This window comes from Jaculus jaculus, chromosome 1 (assembly GCF_020740685.1).
Source record: "Jaculus jaculus isolate mJacJac1 chromosome 1, mJacJac1.mat.Y.cur, whole genome shotgun sequence".
NCBI lineage: Eukaryota > Metazoa > Chordata > Mammalia > Rodentia > Dipodidae > Jaculus > Jaculus jaculus.
In genome coordinates this window covers 3657809-3682217 of record NC_059102.1, presented here as the reverse complement: position 1 = coordinate 3682217, position 24409 = coordinate 3657809, and the positions used below count along the sequence as shown (strand labels likewise).

Here is a 24409-nt window from a genome sequence, read left to right as displayed (position 1 = left end):
AGGCAGGGGGTTGCTGCAACTATGAGGTCGGTCTGGTCTACATCCAGGTACGGTGGTGCATCCTTGTAACCCCAGCACTCAGCAGGCAGAGGCAGGGGGTTGCTGCAACTATGAGGTCGGTCTGGTCTACCTAGTGAGCTTCAGGTCAGCTGGGGCTACATAGTGATGCTATGTCTGCAAAAACAATAAAAGTAAAATAAAAGTATTTCTCTCTTCTCTGCTCCTTACAGCAACTCTTCTACTTTTTGTCTCTGAGTCCAGCTGCTCCAGGTGTCTCAGGTAAGTGACATCATTTGTACTTCTCTTCCTGCGACGGGCATGTTTCACGTAATATAACATCTTCCAGGCTTGCCTCCTTCCCTCCTTCCAAGCCTCAATTCTACACCACGTTTTCGTTACCGGCTCATCTGTCAGTGGGCACATAGGCTGCTTCCACATTTGGCCATTAGGATGCTGCTATTTTCATGGGTGTAGATTATCTCTTTGAGACCATGATTTAATTTTTTTGGATAAATACCCAGATATGGAATTGTTGGGTCATAATAAAAGTTTGGTTTTTAATTTTGGGGGTACTATGATACTATTTTGTATACTGAGTGAACTTTACATTTCCACCAACAGTGAGTAAAATTATGCCAAAACCTCTGCCTTCCCTTCCCAAAAGCCATTTTAATGGTTGTGAGACGTGTTTATTTTCTCCCCTTTTGGGCAGTGTGTATGTATGTGCCCATGCATGTTTATATGCATGTGTGTAGTGGTTTTAATGTGAAGTGTCCCCAATAGCCTCATGTTTTTCTTTAAAAAATCTTTGTAATTTTTTTGTTTTTGTTTTTTTTAGTTAATTATTTTATTTTATTATTTTTTTTAAATTTATTTATTTATTTATTTGAGAGAGACAGACACAGAGAGAAAGACAGAGGGAGAGAGAGAGAATGGGCGCGCCAGGGCTTCCAGCCTCTGCAAACGAACTCCAGATGCGTGCGCCCCCTTGTGCATCTGGCTAACATGGGACCTGGGGAACCGAGCCTCGAACCGGGGTCCTTAGGCTTCACAGGCAAGCACTTAACTGCTAAGCCATCTCTCCAGCCCAATTTTTTTATTTTTAATTTTTAATTTTTTTGTTGACAACTTCCATAACTGTAAACAATATCCTATGGTAATTCCTCCCTCCCCCCACTTTCCCCATTGAAACTCCACTCTCACCATGTCCCCTCCCCCTCTCAATCAGTCTCTCTTTTATTTTGATAACATGATCTTTTCCTGCTATTATAATGGTCTTGTGTAGGTAGTATCAGACACTGTGAGGTCATGGATATCCAGGCCATTTTGTGTCTGGATGTTTTTATTTTTATTTGTAAGTGACAGAGAGAGAGAATGGGCACACCAGGGCCTCCAGCCACTGCAAAAGAACTCCAGGTGCATGCACCACCTTGTGCATCTGGCTTACATGGGTACTGGGGGAAATGAAGCCTAGAACTGGGGTCCTTAGGCTTCACAAACAAGTGCTTAACCACTAAGCCATCTCTCCAGCCCTGAGCCTCATACTCACTCTCCATGCTTCCATAGCAAGCACTTTACCAACTAAGCTATCTACCCATTCCTCCCTTGTTATCAGCAACCAATTCTACAAAATAATGGTTTCATTATAGGCCTTTATTTTAATCAATTCTGGAAAAATCTGTCTTTCAATTACAGTGCTTGGTATTTTAACCTTTCACATAATTATTGACATGTTTGGATGAGGTGTGCTAATTTACTATTTCCTGTTTCTTTTCTTACTGCACCCCTCATTGTATGCCTTATTTTGGGTTGTTTAAATATTTTTTAAAGTCTTCATTCTAACTAGTCTACTGTGTCTCAGCTGTTCTCTTTCCATGACTGCTTAGGAGTCACAATATAGATGACATCCTTCTGCAGCAGTTTCATTCCCATTGTTGGGACAAAACACCCAACCAAAAGCATCTTGTGGGAGGAAAGGATTTATTCAGGCTTAGTGTTTTGAATAGAAACTTAATCATGACAGAGAAGAGGTTGACAGTTGACTCACAACTTCACATATCTGCAGCAGAGAAAGAGAGCAGTGGGGAGAGAAAGAGAAGCAAGAGCTGGCTCTGAGCACACAGCAGGTCTGGACCAATCAACTGCATGTTCTGGCCCAGCAACACACATCCAGCAATGCTCCACCTCCCAACAGTTCCACCAGCTGGGGAATAAGAGGGAAACTTAATTACAAACACTGGAGGCTGTGGGGGACATTTCACATTCAAACCAACACACAATCTCTTTCAGCTTGGTGACTGTCATATACTATATGGACACCTCCCATCTTCCTATGCCCATTATTTATGTTAAACTTGTCATTGTGAATCATATTCATATTGATAATGAATACCACATTACAACATAACATTTAAAAAAATTTTTTTTGTTTATTTTAATTTATTTATTTGAGAGTGACAGACAGAGAGAGAAAGAGGCAGATGGAGAGTGAGAGAGAGAATGGGCGCGCCAGGGCCTCCAGTCACTGCGAACGAACTCCAGACATGTGCGCCCCCTTGTGCATCTGGCTAACGTGGGTCCTGGGGAATCGAGCCTCGAACTGGGGTCCTTAGGCTTCACAGGCAAGCGCTTAACCGCTAAGCCATCTCTCCAGCCCACAACATGACATTTTTGCCTTAAATAATCTTTTGTATTTGAGAGTTTATTTGCAGCAGCAGGAGAGCCTAATGTGCCCATTCTTTGCCTCTTTCTTTCAAATAATAAATAAAATTATTTTAATGGTTATTTATTTGAGAGAGAATGGGCACATCAGGGCCTCTAGCCACTGCAACAAATGAACTCCAGATGCATGTATCACTTGTATATCTGACTCCATGTGGGCACTGAGGAATTGAACCTAAGCCTTAACTGCTGAGCCATCTCTCCAGCCTCAATAAAAACATTTTTGAAAGGTCTTTTATAATAGTATACATCTTCCCAGCTTAGAAACTTCATTGCCTCATGAGATCTAAATTTCCAGTTAGCATAATTGCCCTCCAAAGAACTTTACCCAAGATTTATCACAGATGGCAATAAATCCCTTAAACTCGCATTGTCTATATTTCCCCTCGTCCCAGCAGGACTGTCCCTGATTACAGAATTCTAGATGCTCTTTCAGGACGCAGTTCCACTGCTTTCTTGCCTCCATAGTCTCATTGAGAAGTCTGTCGTCATCATATCTTCTTCAGGGAATGACTCTTTGTCTGGGTGGTTTCAGGACTTCCTCTTTCTTAACTGCAAAGTGAGTCCCTTGAGTGCCAGCCTGAATCACAGTTAAGACCTCTTTTCCTTGGATGACTGCTATGAGTAAGCAGTTCAAAGTCACCATAATAATAGCCTTGGGTAGAAGCAGGTCCAGGTCTGACAGGGGCTGACTTGGCCATACCACTATCTTGCTTCTAATATGCAAATGTTTTGCCACCTGTCACAAAGGCTGGAGGACTATGAACAGGATATGGACTGTGAAGGGAAGAGACTTCCATCAAGGCAAAGATGGGTTACTTCTTCTGAGCCATCTCTCCTTGGTTTGCCAGTTGCCATCTTTCTGCATCTCCTCATACATGTTAATACTCTGCTCTTATTGTCTGCCCTAAACTCATTTTATTTATTATTTATTTTTGAAAGAGAGAGAGAGAGAAAGGGTACACCAGGGCCTGTAGCCACTGCAAATGAACTCCAGATGCATGTGCCACCTTGTGCATCTGGCTAACATGGGTCCTGGAGAATCGAACATGGGTTCTACGGCTGTGCAGCCAAGTACCTAAGCCATCCCTCCAGCCCCTAAACTCATTTTTTATAAAGTAAAGAATCAGAGCCATACCAGCACTTGGGAGGAAGGGGTAGGAGGATTATCATGAGTTTGAGGCCAGCCAGAGACTGCAGTGTGAGTTCCAGGTCAGACTGGGCCAGAGTGAGACCCTGCAAACAAAAAAAAGAAGAAGAATCAGGATTCACCTCAGTGACCTACTTTTACTCTCTTTTTTTAATAAGCTAGGCATGATGGCACACACCTTTTTTTTTATTGTTGTTTATTTATTTTTTTTATTTATTTGAGAGCAACAGACAGAGAGAGAAAGAGGCAGAGAGAGAGGGAGAGTGGGCTCACCAGGGCTTCCAGCCACTGCAAACAAACTCCAGATGCGTGTGCCCCCTTGTGCATCTGGCTAACATGGGTCCTGGGGAATTGGGCCTTGAACCGGGGTCCTTAGGCTTCACAGGCAAGCACATAACTGCTAAGCCATCTCTCCAGCCCCTACTTTTACTCTTAATACCTTCAAAGATCCAACCTCAAAAGAGTCACAATTTGATTACTTTTTTGATTAGGACTTCCACATGATTCTAAGGAGCACCATTCACCCACAGGCCTGCCCTTGGCAGGCTGCAAACTAGAGAGGCTGTCTCATGGCCCATGGTGTAGAATTCATGTAGCAGCTCCCTTAAGTCTAGCACCTCAAGTCTATGTAAGGCTCTCACTTTATCTCTTGTTCCTTTATTTTCCCTACTATCCAAATGGCAGATAGTGTGGCTCCTATTTTGTACATGTAAAAGTGACCCCAAGTCACCCAGACCCTACACAGAGCATTTCTTCCATTGATGGCTGGCATATCAGAGTAGGGTTAGCTTGACTTTTGTTTTAAGCTACTCTTATTGACCTGCTCAACAGCTCCTGCCTTATTCCATTCAGGCTGCCATTCACCAGGTAGCTTAAACAATATTTCCCAAGGCCAGTAGTGTGAAATCAAAGCACCTGCATGGCCAGGTGCACACTCCCCTTTCTGTTCCCATAGAAGCCTTTATTCTGTCTCACATGGAGAAAGGGCAAGTGAGTGTTTTGACAGCTTTTCTTTTAAAGAGCCATGTTATGCTGCATCAAGCCCCTTTATGGCTTTCCATAACCTTAATTACTTCCTTACAGGCCCTGCCTCCAAGTATGTTCCCTCTGGGAATTAAAGCATCAGTATGTGAATCTGAGGGACACTGTTCAGTTCACTGCAGCCCCCATGTTTCTCTGATGAGGAAACTGAGCCTCATGAAGATGCAGGCACAGATTGGAGAGTGGCATGCCTGGGTACCCCTTCCTATGTATTATGGAGTTTTCCTAGGGAAACACCAACAGACAACTATTCACCCCAAATAGACAATGACAAAGACCAAAGAAACAATTATACCAATAAACCAGATGAACTACTGGTTAATTGTGTATACTTACAAGAGCATGGATGAGGGGAGGGGTTACCTCCAAGTATACAGAAGAGAGGTTATGTATAGGCATATGGATGAGGGGGTAATTACAGGCATACAGAACAGGGTTATATACAGTTTTATGGAAGAAGGGTTACTTACAAGATCATAGATGAGAAATGACTTAAAGATGTACAGATGAAAGATTATTTACAAGAGTATAGATGAGGGGTTACTTATGGGAGCATGGGTGAAGGTTACTTACAGGAGCATGGATGAGGGGTATTGTAGTTTGAATGGATGTTCCCCAATAGATTCAGGAATTTATTAAAGTTTTCTGCCTGGCTGGAGATGTCACTGTGGGCAGATCCTGGGGTTCAGCCTTAAGATGTGTATGGGGGCAGATAAGGAATTACAACCTAAGGTCTGCAAAGAGTAGTCTGAGTTTTGCCTGCATTCCCTGCTGTTTGGCTGCTGGGTTTTGCTCTTGCTTTTGGTGGTGGGTTTTTCTCTTTTTTGCCACTATGGAACTTCCCCTGGATATGTAAGCCTGAAATAAATTCCACTTCTCCTGTGTCTGGTTTGGAGGTTCATCCCAGCAATGTTGAAGCTAATTATGACAGAAATTGGTACCAGGAGTGGGGTGTTGCTGCATGATGAATCTGACCATGTGGATTTGGGTCTTTTGGAACTTTTGTTTTGGAGGAGTTGTCAAAGACTTGGTACTTGCAACTGAAGATGCTTTCCAGAGTGATAAGCCAAATTTTATGGTCTATTTTTGTGACAGTTTGAAAATGCTAAGTGCAGAGAGAATTGAATTTGGAGGCTTTGCTTATGAACTTTCTAAGGGGAAAAAAAGACAGCAGAGAACTTTGTGGGAGCTGGGCTACTGGTATAAAAGCCAGCTGCATTCTTCTACCCATGCTGAGAGTTTGATCAAGGTTAACTTTGTCATGGACTAAGCCAGGCGTGGTAGCACACACCTTTAATCCCAGCAGTCAGGAGGCAGAGGTAGGAGGATCACTGTGAATATGAGGCAACCCTAAGACTACATAGTGAATTCTAGGTCAGCTTGGGCTAGAGTGAAACCCTACCTCAAAAAAACAAAACAAAACAAAACAAAATGTAATGGACTTATATGATACAAAATTTGAAACTGGAAAAATTCAAACAAGCTTAAAATTTACAGGCACAGGTTTTGGATTACTGAAGCTGCTATTGCCAAATACATTAGCATTTGGAAGGAAGATGGCCCAACTACTTTACATTAAACAATGGAAAGGATGTCTGAGGAAAGATTGAATGGTAGAAATGCAAACTCTTTAGAAAAGAAGGACTCTGCCCTTCAAGATCACGATTTATTTTGTTCCTGAATTAAGAATATGGCTGTCCTGCACACCTGGCATTGGTTTCAGAAGCATGGAAAACGAGTGGAGTATGTCATGAAATGCACGCAGTTCCAGGAGCCACTATTGAGATGCAGCATGAGGCAGGGCATGATGACCCTGATAAAGAGACTAATGAAGCCACTGGAAAGCACAGTTTGCATGGAGACCTAGAGATGTTTTGGATATACCAGAACTGTGCAAGGACTACCATGGGACACTCTTGGCTTGGATGCAAGTTTTCCCTGGCTCCTCAGCCCAGCTTGAGGGGCAGAATTGGAAAATCCAGAGACTGATTATGAATAGTAGACTTGAACTGCAGATGTTTGCCCACTGGCTGTTGAGTTTGCATTGGTTCAGTCTTATATGCCTTATAGCAATGGAAATGCTTACTCTGTGCCATTATATGTTTGTGGTGGTTTGATTCAGGTGTCCCCCATAAACTTAGGTGTTCTGAATGCTAGGTTCCCAGCTGATGGATATTTGGGAATTAATGCCTCCTGGAGGGAGTGTATTGTTGGGGGCGGGCTTAAGGGCTTTATAGCCAGTTTCCCCATGCCAGTGTTTGGCTCACCCTCCTGTTGCTGTAGTCCACCTTATGTTGGCCAGGGGGTGATGTCTACCCTCTGCTCATGCCATCGTTTTTCCCTGCCATCGTGGAGCTTCCCCTCGAGCCTGTAAGCCAAAATAAATCTCTTTTTCCCAGAAGCAGCTCTTGGTTGGGTGATTTCTACCAGCAATGCGAACCGGACTGCAACAATGTTGAAAGCATATAATTTTTTTTTTTTTTTTGATTTTACAGGACTCAGAGTCAAGAGATAACCTTAAATCTCAGAGTAAACTCAGGACTTTGGAGTCTTAAGTTAGTAAAGACTATGGAGACCTTTGAAGTTGAACTGGATACAATTTACATTGTGAGATGGCTATGAATCTATTGTGGGCCAGGGGTAGAATATAGTAGTTTGAATGGATGTCCCACAATAGATTCAGGAGTTCATAAATGCATGTAACTCCTCTGCCTGGGTGGAGGAGGTGTTACTGTGGGCAGGCCCTAGGGTGTGTTTGGTGGTGTATCTGGAGTTACAGCCTAAGGTATACAGAGAGCAGTTTGAGCTCTTCCTGGGTTCCCTGTTGTTTTAGTTGCTTGGTTTTGCTCTTGCTTTTGGTGGTAGGTTTTCTATTTTTTGCCATCACAGAACTTACCCTGGATCTGTAAGCCTGAAATAAACTCTGTTCCTTGTATAAATTGTGTCTACTTTGGAGGTTCATCCGAACAACATGAAGCTGACTACTGCAAAACACTACTCATAGGAGCATGGGTGAGATGGTCACTTAAAGGAGCAAGGATGAGGGGTTACTTACAGAAGCATGGCAGAGGGCCACTTACAGGAGGATGGGTGAGGGTCACTTACAGAGGAATGGGTGAGGGTTGCTTACAGGAGCAGGGGGGAGGGTCATTTACAGGAGCATGGAAGAGGGTCACATACAGGGGCATGGGAGAGGGTCACTTACAGAGGCATGGGGGACGGTCACTTACAGGGGCATGGGGCAGGGTCACTTATAGGAGCATGGGGGAGAGTCACTTACAGGGGCATGGGGAGGATCATTAATAGGAGCATGGAAGAGGGTCACTTACAGGGCCACGGGTGAGGGTCACTTACAGAGGCATGGGGAAGGGTCACTTACTTAGGCATGGGAGAGGGTCACTTACAGAGGCATGGGGGACAGTCACTTACAGGGGCATGGGGGTCACTTTCAGAGGTGTGGCTGACCAAGTTGGTGGCCTCACTGCACAGCCCTCCCAGCGTAGATGGTGACTCACAGAAGCTGACTTGCTCAAGTTCCCTGTGTGACTTCCAGGAGCTGGTTGTAGGACAGTCTGTTCTCCCAAGCAATTCTTACTTTTTTTTTTTTTTTTTTTTTTTGGTTTTTCGAGGTAGGGGTTTCACTCTAGTCCAGAATGACCTGGAACTCACCATGTAGTCTCAGGTGGTCTCAAAATAATGGTGATCCTCCTACTCTGCCTCCCAAGTGCTGGGATTAAAGGTGTACGCCACCACGCCTGACAATTCTTTTTTTTTTTTTTTTGAGGTAGGGTCTCACTCTGGCTCAGGCTGACCTGGAATTAACTATGGAATCTCAGGGTGGCCTTGAACTCACGGCAATCCTCCTACCTCTGCCTCACGAGTGCTGAGATTAAAGGCGTGCGCCACCACACCCAGCAATTCTTACTTTTTATATTACCTGTGGAAGGACCCTGTGACTTGTAAATTTCAGCAATTTTCCAAGACGTGTGAGTTGCTGACTACCTGAGTCTTGCGAGCCTTCCTCTTCCCTCCTTCCTCCTTCCATCTGTCTCCGAGAGAGAACGTTTCAATCTGGAGGAAAGTGCTATAGAACCCCATGCCAGTCTGTCTCCCTGGTTGGGGGCTCAAGCTTTGGTCTTGTACTCCTGGCACAACCGCTTCTACTTCCCCCAGCCTCCCATCACAGGACACTGGTACATTCTTTTCAGGACAACACCTATGATGGCTAGATGGCCATGTGGTTCTCTGGTCCTCCTGAAGCTCAAGCATTAGCTCTTTCTGCACCCCCAAACCTGACCCGAATCAGGCAGCTCCTTCTTGGTTCCCACAGGCACCAGAGCATGGAGCTCTGGTAGGTGTTCTGAGAAAGGCACCCCTTACCGCTGGCTACACGGTCATCTGGTTTCTCAGTGTGTCCTGAGATTCAAGGGTGTATAGTTGACAACCAAAGGAAGAAGCCCACATGGCTCCATGGCAGCTGTGGTCACTGCACTATGTGCCCAGTGTAACACGGGAGCATCCCACCTATCAGCTCCTGGCTCATGCTGCTTTCTCTCCAGCAGGGCATGTCCTGTCCCGGGCACCAGCAATTGTTACTCATGGCTCACCCTTCCCCATCATGATTATACTGGAAATAAAAACATTTACACTTATGTCCTGTGTGGAGGGGCCCTTCTCACAGGCAGACATGGGGCTATGCACTTGGAATGATCTGAGTTGGAACATTTTGAAAAGTTTTACTTCAATGTCATGTTCAGGTACAGATGACAGTGAAGGGAGTCCCTGTCACCACCAGAACTAAAAGGGAGCTCCTAAGGCCAGGCCCACGCCTTCCTTCTGCTGAGGACACACAAAAAGTATGTTTAACCACCAGGTTCCCCAGTGCCAATGGTGAAAAGGTGGCATTTACATGCCAAGGGATACTGAAGCATCCCTGTGGAGAGAGGAGCAGGGTTGCTCACTGCTTCCCATCTCACAGCATCCCTGCAGTACTTGAGGGGAGGCCACTGGCTTCATCCTTGGTCCACCAGCCCAGAGATGCCATTTGCAGGTGTGCATCCCTCAGAAGAAAGAGGGACACATGTGCCTCTTGGCATCGGGTAACTGTAGCTCAACATATAGCCGGGTGCGGTCACAACAGGACAATGTGCAATTATAAGGACAAAAATACCCCAAGGAAATCAACATGGGACTTATTAATATAGGACCCATAGGTGACAACTGCCAGACAATCGGTCAACAAGGGGCCTCGTGTCTGCGTGATCCCAGCTAACCCGTCATGATCTTTATGAAGTGTCCTTCTGGGGGGTCTGGATCTTCAAATATGAGGGGAGACCCTTCCCTTTTATTAGCAGCTAAGCTCTTTATACTTTTACTATATTGCGGCAGGTTAGAAGTCTAAGCTTTATTGTCTTACGTTATTGAAAATCCAGATTCCGGCAGGCTTCTCCCTCAGGTCAAGCTTTGTCTGCGAATACATTCTCATTTTTCCATGTACAGAGACCGTCTGGAGAGGGGCAGGAAAGATTATGACTGTAATATACTTAAATCCAATTTATTTGCCTGACCAGAAACTTCCACCCTCCACTATTGCTTCCTACCCAAGATGTTGTCTTTAATTCTTTCATGACAGCGAGAAGCATGTGTCAGTGGCTTCCAGCAGGTCCAGGTGCCGAGAGAGGCATGGATCCTAATGCAGCTGGGCACCAGACGACAAGTGGATCTGAGAGTTTCCAATTTGGACCTTCCCATTTGCTCCTGTGGAGCGAGTCTTCAGCCACACATGTGTCCTGGAAGAGAAATACAGTGTTTGCTGGCCCAGAAAGATCTTCGCTGGGCCACGGTCCTTGCTGCAGCCTCTCACCTGCATTTCATTTCATCCAGGAGCAGCTAGCTGCCTCAGTGGTTACCCAGCCCCCACATGCTGTCTACCTGGGCCAGGATGGCCTGGCAATATGGTCTTTATAAGTGCCTGTTGCCATTTCCACAGGCCTTGCCCTGGGTGCAGGCTTGTGGTCCTGCACAGGAGGGAATGATCTGGGGTGATGTTCTTAATTAGTGCTTGCTCACTTTAGATGATGGGCTGCAAAGGCACCACCAGGGCAGATGGAGGGGTGCCTGCAGGGTGATCGACAGTGCCCAAACCCTCTCACCACCCCCACTCTTCCCCAAAGATGCCTGGCACTTGCCTTGACCTTGGCTTGCCCATTTGATGAGTCTGGGACTACACAGCCCACTTTATCTATGCCTGCAAGCCCTGCCTACAGCCATTTGAGTGCATTGACTGTGCATTCTTTTCTGCTAGTCCAGAATGGGGAGAAAGCAGAGATAAACAGACAAGAATAAGGTCGTGGTGGGCTCTGAATTCAGGATAGTGGTGTGGAGCCCGACAGCAGAGTCCAGTTGAGAGGGAGGAACACGTGGGGCCATGGACATGCTGCGAGGGAGGACCACATGGGCCTTGGGCATGCCATCAGGGAGGACCACATAGGGCCTTGGACATGCCGTCAGGGAGGACCATGTGGGTCCTTGGACGTGCTGTCAGGGAGGACCACATGGGCCTTGGACATGCCATCAGAGAGGACCATTTGGGTCCTTGGATATGCCATCTGGGATGACCACATAGGGCCTTGGGCATGCCGTCAGGGATAACCACATAGGGCCTTGGACATACCATCAGGCAGGACCACATAGGGCCTTGGACATGCCATCAGGTAGGACCACATAGGGCCTTGGGCATGCCATCAGGCAGGACCACATAGGGCATTGGACATGCCGTCAGGGAGGACCACATAGGGCCTTGGGCATGCCATCAGGCAGGACCACATAGGGCCTTGGACATGCCGTCAGGGAGGACCACATAGGGCCTTGGGCATGCCATCAGGCAGGACCACATAGGGCATTGGACATGCCGTCAGGGAGGACCACATAGGGCCTTGGGCATGCCGTCAGGGAGGACCACATAGGGCCTTGGACATGCCGTCAGGGAGGACCACATAGGGCCTTGGGCATGCCATCAGGCAGGACCACATAGGGCATTGGGCATGCCGTCAGGGAGGACCACATAGGGCCTTGGACATGCCATCAGGGAGGACCACATAGGGCCTTGGGCATGCTGTCAGGGAGGACCACATAGGGCCTTGGACATGCTGTCAGGGAGGACCACATAGGGCCTTGGACATGCCATCAGGGAGGACCACATGGGCCTTGGACATGCCATCAGGGAGGACCACGTGGGACCTTGGACATGCTGCGAGGGAGGGACAATCTGGGCCTTGGACATGCCGTCAGGGAGGACCACATGGGCCTTGGACATGCCATCAGAGAGGACCATTTGGGTCCTTGGACATGCCATCTGGGATGACCACATAGGGCCTTGGACATGCCATCAGGGAGGACCACATAGGGCCTTGGGCATGCCATCAGGCAGGACCACATAGGGCATTGGACATGCCATCAGGGAGGACCACATAGGGCCTTGGGCATGCTGTCAGGGAGGACCACATAGGGCCTTGGACATGCCGTCAGGGAGGACCACATAGGGCCTTGGACATGCCATCAGGGAGGACCACATGGGCCTTGGACATGCCATCAGGGAGGACCACGTGGGACCTTGGACGTGCTGCGAGGGAGGGACAATCTGGGCCTTGGACATGCCATCAGGGACGACCATGTGGGTCCTTGGACGTGCTGTCAGGGAGGACCACATGGGCCTTGGACATGCCATCAGAGAGGACCATTTGGGTCCTTGGACATGCCATCTGGGATGACCACATAGGGCCTTGGACATGCCATCAGGCAGGACCACATAGGGCATTGGACATGCCATCAGGGAGGACCACATAGGGCCTTGGGCATGCCATCAGGCAGGACCACATAGGGCATTGGACATGCCGTCAGGGAGGACCACATAGGGCCTTGGGCATGCTGTCAGGGAGGACCACATAGGGCCTTGGACATGCCGTCAGGGAGGACCACATAGGGCCTTGGACATGCCATCAGGGAGGACCACATGGGCCTTGGACATGCCATCAGGGAGGACCACGTGGGACCTTGGACGTGCTGCGAGGGAGGGACAATCTGGGCCTTGGACATGCCGTCAGGGAGGACCATGTGGGTCCTTGGACGTGCTGTCAGGGAGGACCACATGGGCCTTGGACATGCCATCAGAGAGGACCATGTGGGTCCTTGGACATGCCATCTGGGATGACCACATAGGGCCTTGGACATGCCATCAGGCAGGACCACATAGGGCCTTGGGCATGCTGTCAGGGAGGACCACATAGGGCCTTGGGCATGCCATCAGGGAGGACCACATAGGGCCTTGGACATGCCATCAGGGAGGACCACGTGTGTCCTTGGACATGCCATCAGGGAGGACCACATAGGGCCTTGGACATGCCATCAGGGAGGACCACATAGGGCCTTGGACATGCCATCAGGGAGGACCACATAGGGCCTTGGGCATGCTGTCAGGGAGGACCACATAGGGCCTTGGACATGCCATCAGGGAGGACCACATAAGGCCTTGGACATGCCGTCAGGGAGGACCACATAGGTCCTTGGGCATGCTGTCAGGGAGGACCACATAGGTCCTTGGGCATGCCATCAGGGAGGACCATGTGGATCACTGGACATGCAATCAGGGAGCACCATGTGGGCCTTGGAGATGCTGTCATCAGGGATGGAGTATGGGCCAGTCTGAAGATGCTATAGGCACCCGGGTGACCCAAAGAAACATAAGCAGGAGAAGATGCACAGACAGCACGCCTGAAGTTTATCACGAGGAGTTATCTACAGGATTTACCATGAGGAATTACCATCTAAGAGATTTGGAAGGCTGAGAAGCCCTATGACATGGAGGCTTGGGGCAGCAGTAGGATGGTCTTTTGTCCAAGCCCTAGGGCCTGAGACTGGGGACTAGGTGGGGCAGTTTCAGTTTGTGAAAGGCACTTTAACTTAGCACCTGACTCGGAGCAGGAGAGATGGACAACCCAGCTCAGGCACACAGATGATTGGCCCTTTCTCACCTTTTTGTTCTAACCAGGGCCTCAGCCAGCAGGATGATGCCTATGTGCACTGGAGAGAGTGACGTTTCTGCATGCACCAGCAGAAATAACAGTTCATCAACTTCCCAAGCAGCTCTTAGCCCAGTCAAGTTGACACAAAGTTCACCATCACACTAACATGCCTACTTCATCAGGGGCCTGTTTGCTAATTTCTACACTGCAGATAATAGGGATGGCTCTGCCTCCTTGAAACTCATGTCCTTACCCAGGGCACTTTAGAGGCCTCTAAGAAAAGCATGGTGGGTAACCAGTGATGCCCTGTTCCCTGAGAGCCAAGGATACCAACCATCTGGGGATGTGGCCCCTTACAGAGCCTTATGCAGGGATGGGTGATAAGCTGGCTTGCCTCAAGTCAGCAGTCAGTGTCTGAGAGCTCCCGTCTCCTGCATGTTAGTCTTCATGGGGCCAGCAAGGCTGCTTGCCCCTGCCATGCTCTCCTTCTCATGAACACTATACACACTCATACATGAGCGAAATCACAGATATAATGTGTCTAATCAGACACATGCTCACCTATGTATGCACATGCGCGTGCGTGCGCACACACACACACAAGTGCATGCACTCAGATGCACACATCCCCAAGCCAAGTGATACAGACGTGCAGTAGGAAGATGAGGCGGGCCCACCTATGTGAGGCGACGATTGCTTCTTGGGCTTCAGGATGGACTAGTGTTCACAGTAAGACAACAAGTGTGAGCTGTCATGAATGGAATGGTCATTTGGCAAATGCTAACTACTTGGCACAGGATGGATGCAGCTAAGCCACTTGACTCAGGAAATATTCTTAAAAGTGGGAAAGCTGGGTTAGAGAGATGGCTCAGCAATTAAAGGCTCTTGCTTGCAAAGCCTGATGGTCTGAATTCAATTTCCCAATATGCACAGCAAACCAGATGCGCAAAGTGGCATATGCATCTGGAGTTTGTTTACAGTGGCAAGAAGCCTTGGTGCGCCTATACTCATTCTCTCTCTGATTGCCTCTTTCTGTCTCTCTCTCCCTCACACACAGATAAATTTTAAAATAGTTAAAACCCACAGACTTTTAAAAAAAATGGGAAAGCTGCTAATTTGATTAAATTCACATTATTGTGGGAAGAGAAATATATTCACATTACTGTGATGAATAAATTATTCCCATTATTGTGGATGGATAAATACAGGTAAGTTTCAGAGAAGACTATGACTGATTTCACAACTGGTCTTCTATAAAAGCTGTGAACAAGTAGGCCATGTGACATCTGGTACCCTCAAGCCCTTCTGCACTGCCCAGGCCCAGGCCCTTCACCCTCCTCCCTTGGTATGTCTGCCTCTCAGTCCTGAGACCCACAACTGCTTAACGCCATGTGCTGGAGGCGCCGTTCCCTGCAATGCTTCTGAAAACGCATCTACAGCCAACATGGGAAGACAAGAAACAGGAGCAGGGAAAGAAAGTCCAGCAAAAAAGGCAGAGAGGAGCGGTGTGTGGCTTGGAGAAGCAAAGTGGCCAGAACCTGGGACTAGACTAAGAAGCCATTGGTAAATCCATTATGTGTGATAGTGAGTAAATTAACGTCTTCATGTTGTCTGGAGATGCGTACTGAAGGGTTGAAGGAAGACTTAAAACAGTAACATGGACCTTGCCTTAACACACTCCAGGGAAAACCTCTAGGGAGAAAACAAGGCCAGCAACACACACACACACACACACACACACACAGAGAGAGAGAGAGAGAGAGAGAGGGAGAGAGAGGGAGAGAGAGGGAGAGCGCTGTGGCTGTGCAAGCTGGGCACTCGCTTTCCCAGTAGCTCTACTGGGTGTGTTGAAATTTTCCATTACAACAAGGTTTCTATTTTTATCTATTTATTTTTTAAAATATTTTATTTACTTATTTTCAAGCAGAGAGAAAGAGAAGGAGAGAGGAAGAAGGAGAAAGAGAATATGAGCATGCCAGGGTCTCTTGCTGCTGCCAATGCACTCCAGGTATATGGGCCACTTTGTGCATCTGGCTTTCTGTGGGTACTGGGGAATCAAATCCAGGCTGGTATGTTTTGTAATCAAGTACCTTTAACCACTGAGCATCTCCCCAGCCCACAATAAGGTTTTAACGTACCTACCAATCATGATTTTTTTTCAAAGTACTTAAGTCTTGGAGTTGAGATCCTTGAAACAGCAAAATGGAAAGGGTAGTGTTGTCGTTACCTCATTGCTGGGACAAAGCACCAGCCCAGGAGCAGCTGATAGGAGGCGAGCCGTGGCTGGGGCTCATGGTCCAGAGAGGAAGCTTCACGGTGGTGCGGCACGAGCAGACGGCCACCACCACCTCTGTAACGGCAGGTGGCAGACAGCAACAGGAGCCAAACTCTAGCAAGGGAGAGCTGGCTGCGACACCGCAGAGCACCCAGCAGCAGTCCTCCCCCAGCACAGCTCCACCTTCCACGCTGCCACCGGCTAGGCACCAAGTATTCAGAACACGAGTTTATGGGGGACATCTGGCTTAAACCACCAAAGATAGTTTTAGAAAGTCTAAGAAAAGTAGTGTTAAAATAATAAAGCTAAGTGGAGGAATGACTAGATACCAAACACACCAACCCTGAAACTCCTCATCAATATCTGCAGAAGCCATAGGAAATGACAATGTTTTAAGACACCCATCACCAAGACAGGCTGGGTCTCCAGTGGAGCGGGAGGTGCCCACTACCTGCATCGCTCTACTCTTGGATCCCTCAGCTGCTGTGCTGAGACAGAAATCAGAAAGTCTCTCCAGTTAGTTCTGTCAGCTTCTGGCCTCTCTCCTCACTCTGGGAAACAGTCCGGTCAGTGGCAGGCTGAAGACGTACCTTCTGCAGCACCACGGACAGCTGCTGTGTTAGGCAGCTAGATCCCTGAGGCCTGAGACCCTGCCTCCCCACCAGGGCTTTGTCTTCTAGAAATTGTTGTTGTTGGAGCCGGGCATAGTGGCACATGCCTTTAATCACACCACTCAAGAGACAGAGGTAGGATTGTCTTGAGTTCGAGATCAACCTGAGACTCCATAGTGAATTCCAGGTCAGCCTGGGCTAGAGCAAGACCCTACCTCGAAAAAGACAAAAATAAATAAATAAATAAAATAAGAGCAAGGAAAAAGAAAAAAAGTTGCTGACTCCACAACTGTGTTCTAGAGAGGGCATGGGCCCCACCTTTGCAGAACAAGGGCATCTGGACTGTGTGGAGCTTCTCAATCTTTAAGTAGACCCTGCTTCACAGCTAGCAAGGACAGGTGACCTTTTAATTTCTATGTCATCTGGACAAGGCCCATGTCTTTTAGCAATCTGTGGCACTGAGTGAGACATAGAAAGGGAAGAGCAGGAAGAAGTGGAGAAAGGAGAGGTGGGCGAAGGAGAGAAGAGAGAGCAGTGGAGAGGAAGAGCTCCAGCTCACAACAGAGCTGCTCTCTGGCCTCTGGAGAAGCAGCCCCACCAGGAGGAGGCGTTGTAGAGCGGAGGTCATGACATTAGCGGGCAGACTGTCCTGAGCTGGCATGCGCCCAGACCACTGGCTGCAGGTGGGTGAGAGGTTGCCAGTGAGAGTAGAGAACACGGACTGGTGATTTGCAGAGCTGGAAAGAAAGCTGCAACCTGCAGCGATGCCTCTGCCCAACACCGGGCTTTCCTTCCCTCGTGTGTGTGTGTGTGTGTGTGTGTGTGTGTGTGTGTGTGTGTGTGTGCATGCACGTGCATGCGTGCATGCAAAGCTCAGAGGATTACCTCAGGTGATGTTCCTCTGGCACCACCCACCTCTTGAGACAAGGTCTCTCACTGGCCTGGAGCTCACCAATACGCGAGACGGCTGGTCAGCGAGCCTCCATCTGCCTCTCCAGTGCTGGGACGACGGGCACACCATCATGCCTGTTGGTCTCCCTGTGGGTTCTGGAGGTCACCCCGGGTCCTCATGCCTGCACAGCAGGAGCTTTACCACCTGAGCCATCTCCCACCCTGCTCCCTGGCTTTCTTTCCTGTTTCTTCCTCTCTCCCTTCTACTTCAACCTGCCAGGTAGACCAGCCAGCTCCTGAGGACAGAGGATGGCGTGACCCAGGCAGACAGCTGCTCGCTGGGCATCAGCTAAGGCCTGCCTCAGGGCTTTAAACTGCACTCGGCTGCACAGGCATGGAAGCAGGGAGCAGAGTCTCTGGCTCCTAAAACCTGACTTGGCTCTGGTTGAAAGGGCAAGTGCATGTTGCCAGGGACTTCTCAGGGTCCTAAAGCCGACAAGGTCCAGCTCTGCCTCTGACCACCTCTGACATCACAAGATCCTCTGGAGGTGTGTCTTGGCTCCCTCTGCCACACAGGCAGGCCTCTTATGGTGCAAATGACAAGGCCAGAAATGGCAGCAGAAATGCCCAGGGTGCACGTAGGTGTATAGAGGGCTAAGAGGGAGTTTTGGCAAAGGCTGAGGGACTGGCCTCCTCCCTACCCCTCACTGGCCTACATCTCCAGTGCTGCCTCCTCCGGGCCTGATCAGCCTGCTATCCCCTCCTAGCCACACCTCCTGCTCAGGGGGCTGTAGGGCAGCATGGAGGTGACCAAAAGCCACCCCTAAGAAAGTTCTGGGCTGACTCAAAGGAGATTTGGTTTTCCTACAGGCTGGGGACACCTTGCTGCTCCACCCAGGTCTGGCCCTTGGGGACTTATTCCTGCAGGCAGGCTGCTGAACACTGGCTTGGGATGGCCTCTCCCAGCACCAGGCTCTGCATGTAAGCTCTGCTAGGGGCTGCCTCCGCCCCATGCCTGGAAATGCAGGCAGGTTTCAAAAGACAAGTGCAGGCAAGAAGGTGACCACAGCATGGCCAACCATACAGCTGGACCCAAGGTCCCGGCTCAGACAGGCACATCCGTGTCTGGCCCACATGACGAAAAGGTGGACACAAATCCTGGCTTGTCATGTCATGGGGCCATGCCTCCCTTTCCTCATGGTGGGATCAGATTGGGGGGGGGCGTTTCCTGGGGCAAGGGGCTGCAGACACTGTGGCAGAGCCAATCGTGGTGCAGGTCCTGGGGCATGCTGAGAAGTGCATTCCGTCCTCCAGGCTAGGCACCCCTGAGCTCTCTGCCACTTGCTCCAGCCTCTCCCCCACAGCTCCCCTGTGAGGCCTCACCCCTGGGGACATGCTTGGGAAGCCCCTGCTGCAGGACAGCCCAGGAAGGAGTCATTCAGTAGTTCTCCCTGCAATTCATTTTAATTATGTGTGACATAAAAAGACCACCTACGGATGAGACAATGCTGCCGTAAGAGTCTCAAGGTTACTGTGGGGAATACTTCATAGCGAAAGTGTGTTTTCCCCAAGGACTTATACCACCATTTGATTTAATTTTTAATTTTTACATTTTAATCAAAAATAGATCAAATGGTAGTGGTCTCTCTGGGGAAGCATACTTCAGATAGGAAGCCGGCCATGCTCCTCTTAAATACGGAAAGCTGCCTTCTCCCTGAAAGTCACAGGGGTGGGTGATGTGCCGCAGCCAGCCACTCCCTGCCGTGGCTGGTGTGGGGTTCCCAAGGTGCTCAGCCCAGGCAGACTGGGAGAGGATCATCGGACTGATGCGCCCATGTGGTACAGGGGCCTGCCATCCTCCTGAGAAGTGTGGCATGTACTCAGAGGAGAAACCTTACCCTGCCAGTTGGGTGGGGAGATGGGAGTTAAAATTCCCCAGTGGACCTTCACTTTGTGCTGCTGTGGGCCTGACAATACGTGTTGTTCAAGGTAAGAGAAGCGCTCTCATTTCATCCTGGTGCCTGCATGGAGTAGATGTGTCACTTATCCACGGTGTCACTTGGCTGTCATGCATGGCTCTGAGTTTAGCCTAGTCTCCTGCAGATGCCCAGGTGGACTCTGAGAGCCGCCACTCACCATATGTGAGCCTGGAAGACACAGCACACATCCTGCAGCTTTCACCGGCTGTTGTGAAGTTGGGGCAGGATGGGCAGCAACACTGGCCCCCAGCGCTGGGGTGAGGAGAAGAACAGTCCGTGGTGCAGAGGCGCGGACGTGCTGCTGCAGATGGGCGGCGGTGAGTGCCTTCGGTTCCGCAGAAGCCATGCAGTGGATGGAAGCAGCGGCTCCCTCCCGCCCTGGGCAAGTCGTGGAGAGGGCGGCGACTTGATGCAGAGTCAGCAAGGCTGCAAGATCTGCCCTGGGGTTAAAGGGCAGATGGAGCCCAACCTAGTCCTGAGGGAGGACTTCACACACTTTCTGCTAACACATGGCCTTGGCGTGGGGCTGAAAAAGACACAGAAGCCATGGATGAGCCATGCCCCCAACCCCCACACACAGCCATTTACATCAAGATCTGCTGGAACCCTTCCTGACTCAGAACTGGCAAAATCACAAGGATCCTTGTAGGTCCTCGTAGAACGTGGGTGTGTGTCCTGCTCCGCAGCTGTCCAGTCATGCACCGACCCTCTGCACATGCGCCTCAGCAGCCCAGAGGCAAATGGAGGGCTCGGCCCAGAGGTCTCCACCTTCAGAAGCCTCTGCGCATCTGCCTCCCCCTACTGGCAGGATGGGTGGGCTGGTTGGGAGCAGGTGCCCCCTTCTCCTGCGCTCACGACCCTCCAGCCCCCAGCCCCCTGTCATTACCTTGGCTAGACACACTAGGTCACTAAGTGTCTGCTGCTACATGGCCCTTCCATTTTTCTGGCTGGGGCTCTGGGCCAGCTATGCAAGTCCTCAGATCAGGGTAAGATTTGAGACTCTCAGGGTCCAGGGAAGTGAAGGTTCTTGGTTACATGCAGGCTCCAAGAGCCCATGGTCACCAACTCTATTGAAAGCTTCTGAATGGAGAAACCACAAGAGTCATCTCTTACATACGGAAGCCGGAGAAATATGCAAGGCTGGACCTGGCCTCTGAGACTCTGGGCCCAAGTCTTGGCTTCCCAGGGTGTTACTGAAGGTGGGGCCACAGGCCTGGGGTAGCTAAGCCTTGGCCTGTATCCCTGGCTTTACTTAGCACACTTCACACATCTGTTCCCAACCTACAGGAAAATTATCCAGCGAGGGGAGCTGAGACAGACATCTTGCGCCAATGGAGACTAGGGAGGCTCTATGTCTGACCACAGCCCTGCACCCCACTTGCCGTGGGGCAGAGTCAATGACGGGACCCAGCACTAGAGTCCCTGCCACCTCTGTGGCTTGCTTACTCATGGTGGAACAGACCCACCAATCAGTGTGGTGCCAGGAGGCAGCAGCATCTACAGCAAGGAAAGACAGTGGACTGCTGACCAGTGAGTCCCCAAGAGGGCCAAGGGGCCCTTGACGAACCAGCTCCTAGAAGAGGCGCAAGTGCCCTGAGGCTCAGGGCAGGGCCTTAGATGGGCACTGCTCACAGGTGGCTCCCATGCAGGGGGCCCGTAGAGGCACTGGAGCTTACACAGTGGTTACTCACTGACTTCACTCTGGCAAGCTTTCACAAGCAATGTGCACTAAGTGCTGTGCCTAATCCCATAGGAGCAGCTGTCTGCTGGCAGCTTGAGCTGGACTTGCAGAATTTGAGGACTTCCTCAAAAATAAATAGGACACAGCACTCGGGAGGCAGAGGTAGGAGGATTGCCATTAGTTCGAGGCCACCCTGAGACTACATAGTGAGTTTCAGGTCATCCTGAGCTAGAGCGAGACCCTACCTCAAAAAACTAAAAATAAATAAATAAATAAATAAATAAATAAATAAATAAAATATATATAAATAAATAGGACTCTCAAAATGCCTCAGAGCAGAAATTCAGAGATGTGGAGAGCTTACCACTAGTCTTGAAACACACTTGCTCAGGGAACATTGCAGGAGAGGGTGGGAAGGTACTAAGAGCCTCAGGGCGGGAAGGAGTACCCTGAGGCCTGTCCCCCACCAGGGACTGATGCAGTCCTGACTCTCCAGGGAACCACAATAAGCCCACTGAGGAGGGCCCTCAGTGGATTGGGGATGGAGAGAAGGAATGTTAGAACACAACCTGATGGGAATATGACCAATACCCAAAAAGGTCATATAATAAAATTCGTAATCAACTTAAAAAATTAAACAGCACTTACAGTATTTTTTTTTTTTTTTGCTTTGTTATACTGGGGATCAAACCTGGGGCCTCATACAAGGCAAGTGCTCTATCACTGGGCCCTTTTCTTTTATTTTGCAAACAGGGCCTTGATAAATGACTCAGATTGGCCTAGAAGTTGCTAAGTAGCCAAGGATGCCCTTGAACTTCTCATCCTACTACCTCAGCCTCTCAAGTAGCAGGGGTTACAGGTGATGGGGTCCTGCTAGATTCCAGCAGGTTTTTTTAAATATTACTGGGCTGGAGAGATGGCTCAGTGATTAAAAGCTCTTGCTTGCAAATCCTGATGGCCTGTGTTCAATTCCCCAGTACCCTTGTAAAGCCAGATGCATGGAGTGGCACATGCATCTGAAGTTCTTTTGCAATGGCAGGAGGCCCTGATAAACACATACTCTCTCTGTGTCTCTGCTTCTATCTCTCTCTCAAATAAATAGATAAAATAAAGATATTAGGGCTGGAGAGATGGCTTAATGGTTAAGGCGTTTGCCTGCAAACCCTAAGGACTCAGTTTCAATTCCACAGTACCCATGTAGGCCAGATGCACAAGGTGATGCATGAATCTGGAGGTTGTTTGCAGTGGTTAGAGGCCTTGATGTGCCTATTCTCTCTCCCTCTCTCTCTCTCTCTCTCTCTCTCTCTCTCTCTCTGTCAAAAATAAATAAAACATTTTAAAAATAAAATAAAGATACTAAGATTAAAGGATTTGGAGCTGGAGATATGACTCCTCAGTTAAGGCACCTGCCTGCAAAGTCAAAGGACCCGGATTCAATTCCCAAGGACCCACATAAGCCAGATGCACAAGGTAGTTAGTACATGTGTCTGGAGTTTGTTTGCAATAGCTGGAGGCCGTAGCATGCCCATTCTCTCCCTCCCTCTCTTTCTCACTCAAATAAATAAATAAGTTTTTAAAAAAAGAATTAGATTTGTCACAAATCTTTGAAAAAAATTACAAAATTCAGACCAACAATTTAGCTTTCTGAAAAGATCATTTTAAGTGATACATGCATTTGTGGTTGAAAGTTGTATTTATTTTAAAAATAATTGTATTCTTTTAATATAGGTCATTTTAATAAAAGTGATTTAAATTTGATTCTGTATAGTTTTACATGTGCGAATTTAATGTCAGAAATATTGTCTGACCTGATTTGGATGACGAATCCCTGTGCACTGAGTGGCCCTGCCATCACCCTGTCTGAGCTGAGCCTGGGTGGTTTATTTCCTCCGAAGTGTCCTTAGCAGGGGAGGAGGGCACCCAAAGCCCCGCAGGCAGGGCTCAGCAGGGCCACCAGGGGTCACTTCACCACATGACTGGGACCTCATACCGCCCAGATTGAGGAAACGCAGAAAAGAATTTCAGAGTCTTATTTTTATTTTGCTATTTTATTGTAGAAAAAATATATAACATGAAATTGACCTCTCAAGCCATTTTCAGCAGTCTGTGGTATTTGACTGTGGTGTTTGAATGTAACAGCCCATTGCCTCAGACGTTTATGCTCAAGTTTCCTCCTCAGCCCTTACCCGGTAGTGTTTGGGAGGTGGAGCCTGTCAGAGGAAGTATGTCACCAAGGACGGACCTGGGAGGGCGGAGAGTGCAGCCCTGGGCTTTCAGTCAGCTCATGCCTGCTGCTGCTGCCTGCTGGCTCTCTGCTTCCTCCATCATGAGGGAGCTTCCCCTGGAATCTGTAAGCCTGAAACAAATTCTTTCCTCCCATAAGCTGCTTCTGATCCGGTGTTTGTCCAGCCACGAGAAAGTGACTGTATCCGTCTATCCACGCTGTGCAGTCATCTCTGCCTTTATCTCCTGAACCTTTCATCTGCTCTCTGAACCCACGATCACAGAGCAGGCTCCTCCCGCAGCACCCCCCTATAGGCCCTGGACAGTCCTCTCTCCCCATCAGGCTGTAGGAGACAGCAGTACACAGATATTTCTAAAGACCCCTCAAACCCAAGAATCTCAACATGAGCAGTGCTCTCCAAGGCCTGCTATGTGAGGCTCTGGTTGCCCACAGGGACAAATGTGTCCAAGGACTGGTCTTAGTTCTCCATAGTTGACACCCTTGCTGCCCTGGAAGTGGGGCAGGGTATTGCTCTAGGTGGGCTGAGACCTGTGCATGCCCAGGCAATAACAAAGGCCACTACATCTAATTATTCAGTCTAGTTGAAGTTTGCGCTTTAAAACTTGAGGGTGAGCTTGGGAGATGGCTCAGCATGTAAGAGCACTTGCCAAGTGAGTCCGAGCACAATGCCCAGTTCCACTCTAAGCAGCCCAAACGCAAGTCCGCCAGTAGGACTTCACAGTGAGTTATTCTCATTTTCCAGGCGGGAAAGCTGAGGGTGGGGTGACTAGTCCTAGACAGGCAACCTGCCTCTGA

At 49.0% G+C, this 24409-nt stretch overlaps 1 long non-coding RNA gene across 1 annotated transcript; it reads right to left on the bottom strand.

Moving 5' to 3' along the window:
• Window positions 1–2863: 2863 nt before the first annotated feature.
• On the bottom strand, window positions 2864–20208 carry LOC123457657. The gene is made up of 4 exons (XR_006635099.1): window positions 19846–20208; window positions 10513–10701; window positions 10329–10418; window positions 2864–3957 (listed from the first exon to the last, which is right to left on the bottom strand). It is a non-coding gene; the product is annotated as an uncharacterized LOC123457657 (long non-coding RNA).
• Window positions 20209–24409: the final 4201 nt, after the last annotated feature.